The sequence below is a fragment of the Durio zibethinus genome, chromosome 8 (assembly GCF_047325235.1).
Source record: "Durio zibethinus cultivar Kanyao isolate XHJ-2024 chromosome 8, ASM4732523v1, whole genome shotgun sequence".
NCBI lineage: Eukaryota > Viridiplantae > Streptophyta > Magnoliopsida > Malvales > Malvaceae > Durio > Durio zibethinus.
In genome coordinates, this window is record NC_143169.1 from 4,370,566 (window position 1) to 4,380,181 (window position 9,616).

At 30.6% G+C, this 9,616-nt stretch overlaps 1 pseudogene; it reads right to left on the reverse strand.

Annotated features, from left to right (window-relative positions):
- Nucleotides 1–6,098: 6,098 nt before the first annotated feature.
- Nucleotides 6,099–6,779, reverse strand: LOC149517328 (uncharacterized; annotated as a pseudogene).
- Nucleotides 6,780–9,616: the final 2,837 nt, after the last annotated feature.

Here is a 9,616-nt window from a genome sequence, read left to right on the forward strand (position 1 = left end):
AAGAACAATAGCCTCAAGTTTACTTCCTCTGCCTCTTGAGTAAATTGCACAGACCCACATAACTTCTCATTCCCTCACCGTGCATTCAATAATTTTTTTCTTTAAACCTTCATCCTCATCCCCATTTCTCAACTTTTCTTTTTTTTTTTTGACGTGTGCTATCTGCTCATCTCCCTCAACCTTAAGTCTCACTCTCATTTTTTGTCTCTCATTTTAAGTCCTAGCAACTCTTACCCCCTTCTAGTAGTGCACGATAGCCTAGTGCAATCTCAAACACACAAAATTACGGTAAATTTAAAAATTAAAAAAAAAGTAATTTGAGTGCTAAATTAATTGCTTACCTTAAATTGTATGTGCTTGATCTTGATTGAAGTTGAATTTGAGAGAATTGATATCTCTGGAAGTTTAAGTTTTGTGGGGTTTTTTCCTAAATTTGTGAATTGATGTTTATTTTCTAGATTGCTATTTTTATTTTAAGTTTTTAACTAAAGTCAAATGAAAATTTTTTTTCTTAAATTTTTGAATGAAAAATAGAGTAGCAGGCAATAGCGGACTACTATTACCACTATTCAACATTACATCACAATTTACGCCCACTATACGCCGCTATAAATGAGTTTCAAATTCTCTTTCATTTTTGCTTCAATAGCGATGGTGAATGGTGATGCTATCACGAAATAGCGGTCACTATATTGCTATCCAACTACTATTTAAATCTTTGGGTGTTAGTTTTAGAGTAGTGAAAAGGAGAAGAAACAAACAAAAGGCAAGGCTTGGTGGGGGTAGTAGAAAGGGAGTTTAAAAAGAGGAAAGGATGAACAAGAAATGATGAGGTTTTTAGCAACCTGGGAATTTTTTTTAAGAAGCCAAGATGATAAGATAAAAGGAAATAAGGGAGCAGGTTAATAAAAAGAAATAAAAAAAAAAGAGGGCACATAAGACTAAAGGGAAAACCGTACTAAATGAGGAGGAAATCTTGCCAATAGGAAGAAAACCAAGTAGAAAAAAAATGAAAACTAGGAAAAAGGTAACTTTCTTCGATCATTTTCATTATCTTGAGGCATTTTCATGAAAAATAACCTTCGGGTTCTTTTTATGAGGTTCGTAAAAAAAAGAAAAAAAAAAGGTTTTGATGTTTGTCCATATTCGGTTGATAAGCACGAACATTTGGTTGTAGAGATGGTAGAAATAACATGTTGAAAGTGAAAAAACTCCAAGTTTATTTTCACTTGTTGCATGGGTTCCTTTTATTTTCCATGAATGGTCTATAGATATGTTTTTTATTCACATTGTCAACTTTTCCTCTTTGCGCTAGGTTGTTGAAGATTGTTGCTTATTAAAGTTTTCTCTTTTACATGTTTGCTGACTTTGCTTTTGCCATATATGAGTTTGTTTATGTTTGGGAATAGAAAATCACTTTCGTTGAACTTGAGCTCATTTCCTAATGTAAATGTTTTAGTTGTAGGAATTTGTTTTCCATTCTTTTGCTACCTTATCTCGATTGATGTTATGGTGGTTGCTATTAAAATTTATTTCAAGTTTGTTCCTTTATATTGATGTTACACTATAGGGGTTTAGGTTTTTAGTGGCATTTTTTTAACGTTTAGCGGCGTTTATAAACGCCAATAAAAGATTTGCGACGTTCGAGAAAAATGCCACTTAGAATGCCAGCTATACACGCATCATGAAAAATAGCAACGTTTTCAAAAAAATGCCGCCATCTTAGCGGTATTTCTATGTTTAAAACACCGTTACTTTAGAGGCATTTGTATTTGAAACCGCCTCTATATTAGCAGTATTTGTATCTTTGAGGTGCTGCTAATTTAGTGGCATTTTATGAGAAAAATACCTTTTCTTTGGTGGCATTTATAATTGAAAATGTTGCTACTTTGAGGCATATGTATCTGAAAATGCTTCTATTCTAGCGGCATTTGTATCTTTGAGATGCTGCTAATTTAGTGGCATTTTTATGAGGAAAATGCCATTGTTTTGGTGGTGTTTATAAATGAAAATACCATTACTTTAGAGGCATTTATATATGAAAATGCCTCCATATTAGCAGCATTTGTATCTTTGAGACATCGTTAATTTAGTGACGTTTTTATGAGAAAAATGTTGTTGCTTTGGTGACGTTTGTATAAAAAATGCCATTTACTAGTGGCGTTTTTTAGTAAGAGTGCCGCTACTTTTAGTGGCGTTTTACGATACAAACGCCACTAAATTATTCATTTAGTGACATTGTTGAACGCAAACGTCGCCATTATGTAAAAATGTATTTTTTAAAATTTCTGTTAATAAATTTTAATTTCATTAAAGAGCTTAAATTCAGAAACTGAAATTAATATAAACTTAATTCACATTTAAGTATGCATCTAATTAATTCAAAGTTTAAATTTTAGTATAATATCATTAAAATATTTTTAATATATTAACGAAATAAAAATTAAAATGTATGAAATGGATGACTGCATACATTTTGTTAGCTGCCAATTGATGAAGAAAATTTTTCACCTCGGTCACTAGCGTGCTCAAGAACCTACTGAATAATATCATACAATTTTTAACACTTCATTTTAAGCTTTTTTTATATTTAAAAGTTTAAATATTTACTAAATATAATACCTGAGTTGGTGGAGTACCAAGATCATTTCCTAGAAATTGTTGTTGTAGAAAATTTATAAGATGATCGAATTGATCATGCAACTATTGAAATTTTGCATGCTCTTGCTCCATTTATCACGTTCTTCTTGAATTTTGGTACGCTCCTGTTCCCTTTCTACTTCCATTTGCTGAAAACGTTGTTGCATAGTTTGTAACTCCCTTCTCAATATTAAAATGTCTCGCGAAGATTGACTTGCTGAGGATGTAAATTACTGAGAGCTATGTCCATAGTAGGCAGATGGTGTTGGACCCAATCCAAGGCCTCGGACCTGTCCATGCCTTTTTTTTCTGGCAACTTCTATGAATATTCGATTTTTCATTTTTTGCATGTTGAGAAAACCATCAGATACTACTTCAATCTCAGCAGCTATTTTCCCTTTCACTTTCTCCTGTGAATTTGTCATATACAACTATCAAGTTTAGTGATTAATTGATAATATGTTAAAAAGAGTAAATATTTACTTTATGTTAAAATAGATAATACAAATTATCACAATTTCTTGTGTTTTGACATTCATGTAAGATCCATTTTTTTTGTGTGTTATGTGAAAAAGTTTCACATATCCAATTGTACTGCCCATATTATTCTCCTATACAAAAACATATGTTATTTGATAGGATACATATCAACCGTAACTTATTCATGCATATCAAGCCTGTCAATCAAGTATTAATATTTCGAATAATTTTAATCTAATGTATTTATATTTTGGCACTATAACAACACAATAGGCTTAAACATAATCACACCTAAAAGCATTTTGGGCTTTCACACATATAGATCATGGAAACCATATTCAATTATTTTCTTCCAGTTTAATATCATAGATTGAAACCATTCAATATGTTGAAAGCCATCCAAAAGTTTAAGTTGTATATTTGCCTTTTATATACAAAAATAGTCCCAAATAGACATAAACGACATCTTTTTCTCCCATATCAACCGTAGAAACCAAGTTCAATCAATCAGACAAGTTTAATATCAAGTATTGAAGCTATCTAAACTGTTAAAATACAACAATAACAATAAATTTGTATTTTTACCTAAATATATGTAAACAATAACTTTTTCATATATATCATCCGTGTCAACTAAGTTCAAAACTTTTAATAAGTTTAATATCATGTACTGACACTATCAAAACTATTAAAACAAAACAATAACTGTTAATTTGCATATTTACCTTTTAACGACATAAAAAGTTCATTCATTGAAATAAGTTTATTATCATAAACTTACTATTTCTTTTTTGCTTTCTTGCAAAACTTTTCAATCCACTTGTGTGGGAATATTTCTATTGCTTTCTGCTACCAATCCCAATCTGTTCTCTTTCTTGTCATAAAAAATAATTACGTATATGATAGAAATACAAATATTACTAACTTAAACCATAAAACACTTTCATCATTTCATTCTACTATACAAAGTTATAAAATAATACCTCTCATTTTCTTGAGAACCAAAATCTAACTAATTGTTTATATTGCCATCTAATCACATTATGGGGTAGATTTTTCATCATCACCTCTACATAAGTACTTCGATCGAAATACTTATTTTTCAAACTATGCTTATAATCTTTTCATTTCTTTCCCAATGACTTAAGCACAAATGAAATTGGTATTTCAAGTACAAATCTTGACAGTAATAATACAATAAGAAAAGTTTGAATAAATAAATAAAATGTAAAATACAAAAGTTTAATTATACTAATACCTCAATAAAATTTATAGCATCGACCTTAACTTCTTCTGGAACTTTATGCCATGTTTCATAATGAATAGGTAATTTCATTCCATTACGGGCTAGCATGCCTAAAAATCCAGCCAACAGTTAAGTCTCTTCACCAGTTGGTTGCCTATCAGAGTTTGTAGACATTACAATACGCTCGTTAGGAGGTAGTGCAAATAATTCCTTTAAAGTGGTCTGACTTTTGTCCTCTGTTGACCATTGTTATCAACTGCAACAAATAAAAAATAATTTTGTAAAATCGTAATACTTTTATCATTATACTCGAATTCTAAAATTGGAGTATATCATACCTGCATTCAAATTTAAAGCATAATCAATTGATGGGGTACTATCTAAACCTAGACCTCCTGTATTGCCAGATCCAATACTAGTTGAAAGGTTAGAAGTGACAGAGTTAGATATGATAGTACGTTTATTTCTTTCCAAAGGATTCAGTCCATAACCAATAACTACAGGTGTAGCAGATGGTTCTGAACTAATTTCTCTGATATGTTTTCCTTTCAACCTACTCCTTCACATTGTAGCTTACCTACATCATAAAAATAAATATAGAAAAGATATTAGTTTAGAACATATATAAAGCCATTGAGAAGTTAAGAAATCAAAACCTATGATATATAAAGAACATATTAATTTAATTAAATCAAAAGATAATGTATGATTTAGAATACAATATTTATACAATTGTGAATGTGACATTAATTACATACAATCATTTACTACATTATGTCTTAAACACTCGAATTACAAATTATAGATGCACCATTTCATGGTTCATAAATGTCTTCAGTAACATCTTTGCGAACCCACTGAGCTTAGGTACTGGAGATATTTTCATCCAAGTTTTGTTCAACAAAAAGATAACATTTAGTTCCATGTTCAACATCATCTCTGCTATCTAACCCTATATCAAATAAGTCTCTATGTGTGTTTTGAAAAACAACAAACCAACCTAATTCTTTGGGATCTTTAGAGTAAAATACTTGTTTGACTTAAGATGAAAAAACATAAGGTTCATCGATGAGTTATTGTCTAGTGTGAATTAATCAAGAAAAATTCACAAGTGTAAATCCATACTGATCTTTCTTAATACCCCTCGCACTATTCATATCAGCCTAATCACACCGAAATAAGATAACTTTTTGAACTCAATGATGTCATTAATCATACCATAATAATCAACATTTCCCTCTAAAGGGTTTGTGTCCCTAGCACTAGCATAGCTAGTAGTTGATGAAGTTACAACAACTCTTAAATTTTGTGTACTTCTAAATCTCTTATGGGATTTAGTGTGAAATCTAAATCTATTGATGATAAAACCTTTGTATCATTTCACAATCCGGTTTGAATTGTATGAAATACACTTCACCTTTTCACTAACAAGCCTTCCACTCCAAACCTATAAAAGTGGAATAAATATATATATGTTATTAATGTTATTTATATTGTAAGCATTCTATGTAGATTTCTCATAATGAAAAGTATGGCATTACTTATAGTTGCTCCTAACCATTCATGAAAGTTTTTAGCGAACAACTTATCAAGCTCTTAAGGGTTTGATCGTCGATAATGTGCAAGATCTCTTAAATTATTTATATACTCACTATAAAGCATCATGATAAAGTATTAAAAAAAAAGACAATAAATTATGCTTAATGTAATGAATAATTTCCATGCTAAAAAACTTATGTGTGAAATGATTCAATTGAGTCATGATGAAAAAGAACATATCGATGTTCTTGTGCCCAAGATTCATCATCTAACTCCACCAATTCAACTTTGCCTATTAGTTGTCCAAAACTTTGAAAAAGATAATTATAGGTAGAGTCTGTATGCTGCATACTAACATTTCTCGATGGACTATTAAATCTTGTTTCAACATTTTCCAAATAATGAGAACAAAATGTCATACACTATTCTGCTAAATATCCTTTAGCAATAGAACCTTCCGGATAGCGTTTATTACGACAATAAGACTTTAACCTCCCAAAAAACCTATAGCATAAAACATTAGTCATATGTTATTTTAAGTAGAGTGGCTTGATCATCAATAAAAACATAATGAATCTATTAATAAATAATACCTTTCAATAGGATACATCCATTGATAATAAATCGGCCTACCAACTTTTTCTTCATACGGAAGGTGGACAACCAAATGCATCATAATAGTGAAGAAGTTTGGAGGAAAGATCTTCTCTAAATGGCATAAAGTAATCGCAGCTCGATCTTGAAGTTTGTCAAGCTCTTCCTCATTCATACATTTCTGACATGGAGATTTAAATATGTTACTCAATTCAATTACCATAGAAGTGACTTAGTTTGACATTAATGAACATAAATCAATCTGAAGTAAGTCTTGCATCAAAATGTGATAATCATGTGACTTTAATGAAGAAAGTTTTTGCTCATTCAGATTGACACATCTCGATATATTTGATGCATAGCCATCCAAAACTTTGACATTTTTTAAAACCATGCAAAACACATCTTTTTTAGCTTTAGAAATCCTAAAACAAGCATAAGGGAATCGATATTTGCCATTAGAAAGCAACTTCGGATGAAGGTCTAGGCAAATCCCTATATTAACTAGGTCAAACCGACTTTGTAAGTCATTTTTGGATCTTCTATTCATATTGAGAATTACTTTGATAAAATTTTTGCAAAACATTATTCTCTATGTGCATCAAATCAAGGTCATGACGTAATAAATTATATTCCCAATAAGGCAACTTAAAAAAGATACTTCTTTTTTTCCATAACTTAAACTCATTAGGGTTATCTGCTTCATCATCTTCTTCATCACTTTGAATATCAAGATCACCAATTTGAGTATGAGTATCGCCAACTTATGTAATACAAGGCCATTCACCTTCAAACATGTCCCTCACTCTTTTCTTTGATGGAGTCATTTTTCCATAAGTGAAATTGATATCTTTTAACTTTGATAAGATATTTGACTCACTAATGGGTAAAGACGATCTCCTCAACTCTTTAGTTCCATCAAAGAGATGTTTTTGGAATATAAATTGATGATTATCATCTGACCATTAATGATGTCCCATATAACAGAACTTCTTACCATTAGGTAACCACATCAAACATGTCTGTGTAGCACAACATGGATAAGCATAACAACCTTTTGTACTCTAACCAGATAAATTTGCATAAGCAAGAAAATCATTGATAGTCCATAATAAAGCAGCATGCATATTAAAGTTCTTTTATTTTAATGCATCATAGGTCTCAACTCCTTCCCATAATTACTTTAACGCTTTAATAAAAGGTTGTAAATAGATGTTTATATCATTACCTGGATCTTTTTTGCCAAAAATTATCATAGACAATATAAATGACTGTTGCTTTATAGTTATCCATGGTGGCAAATTGTAAGAAATCAATACAACTAGGCAAGTACTATAAGAAGTACTCATCATTTTGAATGGGTTGAATCCATTAGATGCTAGTCCAAGCAAACATTTCGAGGATCAGATGCAAAGTCTAGAAACTTAGAATGAAATGATTTCCATGCCAAAAAATTTATAGGATGCCTCAATGATCCATCATCTGTTCGCTTCTCATGATGCCACTTCATTGAATCTGTAGTTTTGAAAGACATAAAGAGTCATTGAAGTCTTGGCATTAATGAAAAATAACGTGAAAGCTTAATAGGCTTCTTTTTTACACATATCTCATCACCATCCTCATTCAACCTTTCATCAGAATTTTTGTCCACCTAACGAGAAATACCACATAAATGACAAGATTCTTGATTTTTTCTATCCCCCTAATACAACATGCAATCATGGGGACAACTATGAATTTTCTCATATCCAAGACCTAAATCCTTGATCATCTTCTTTGATTCCTTACAAGATTTAGAGATTTTTGCAAAAGAAAACATTTCTTTCATAAACTCTAATAATAAAGTCAAAGAGTTTCTCGTCCATCCACATAAGCATTTCAAGTGAAAAAGATGAACATAGAAAGATAACCTTGAATGCTTTGATCCCTTAAAAAGTTCTTCATTCATATCCTCAAGCAACCTATAAAACTTTGATGCATCTCCTCTAGGTTGTTGGTCATGTACCCCTATCCTAGGTTCACCAAATTCATACATTTTAATATTTGACTGATTAAATCCTTCATTCTGGGGAGAAAGATTATAAAAAATGTTGGTTATGAATGTTAAAAGCATCTTGCAACATGCCTTCAATGTCATCTGCTATAAAAAGATCACGTTAGTGTTGGGGAGCCCTTATAGTTGAAAAAACTCTAGTGGAAGACCTTAATGGTACAAACTCTCCATGAAAATACCAATTAACATATCCCGGAAGAAATCCTATACAAATTAAATGTTCAAAAATAACTTGACGTATTTGCCACTCGATATTAGCACACTTCACACATGGGCATATTATCATATTATCTTCACTTATATTCTCAAATGTAAAATTAAGAAAATTTTCCACTCCATTTTTGTACTATTGACTTAATCTTGACTTTTGCATCCAACTCTTATTCATTTAGTACTTGCTACATTATCAGACCAAATGTATATAAATAATTTATATGAAAACGAACATGTACAATATTTAAGTTTACTATATTTTAAACAAAGGATACTAAGAAGACTAGTACTTACACAAAATGAGATCTCTTTGTTATGAAGTAATTTATCAGCTACTAGATATTATGAATGTTAAAATTCTGCTACTAACGTAGACAGTACCCAAGAGTATTTGTAGTTGAGGTTGAAATAAGGTAAAACAATGTGGGTTTTGGATAAAATTATTTACACCAAAAAAAAAAATCACAAATTGCAAAAGCTGAAGGAATAGTCGACTAACGTAAAAGCTAATGTAAATAAGTAATGAATAGTCAAAATAGGGTTCTAAAAGATAATGCTCGAATACTAAAAGCTGAAGGAAAGGGAAAGTAAATTGTACTTGGTTTAAAAAGAGAAAATAGTATAATAATGAAGATGAAGCTTGAAGTTGGTGATTGGATGCGCTAAGTATGGGAAGATTTTTATTAGACCGGATTATAGAAGGCTTTTACTAAGAAAAATGCCTATAATAATTCCATCTTAAATATTTTTTGAATATATTATAGGCACCTTCAATAAAGTCGTAGTAGAAAAGTTATGTAATATTAAAGGTGTTTACACCACAAAAACATCGTCACTAATTTCATCTAAAT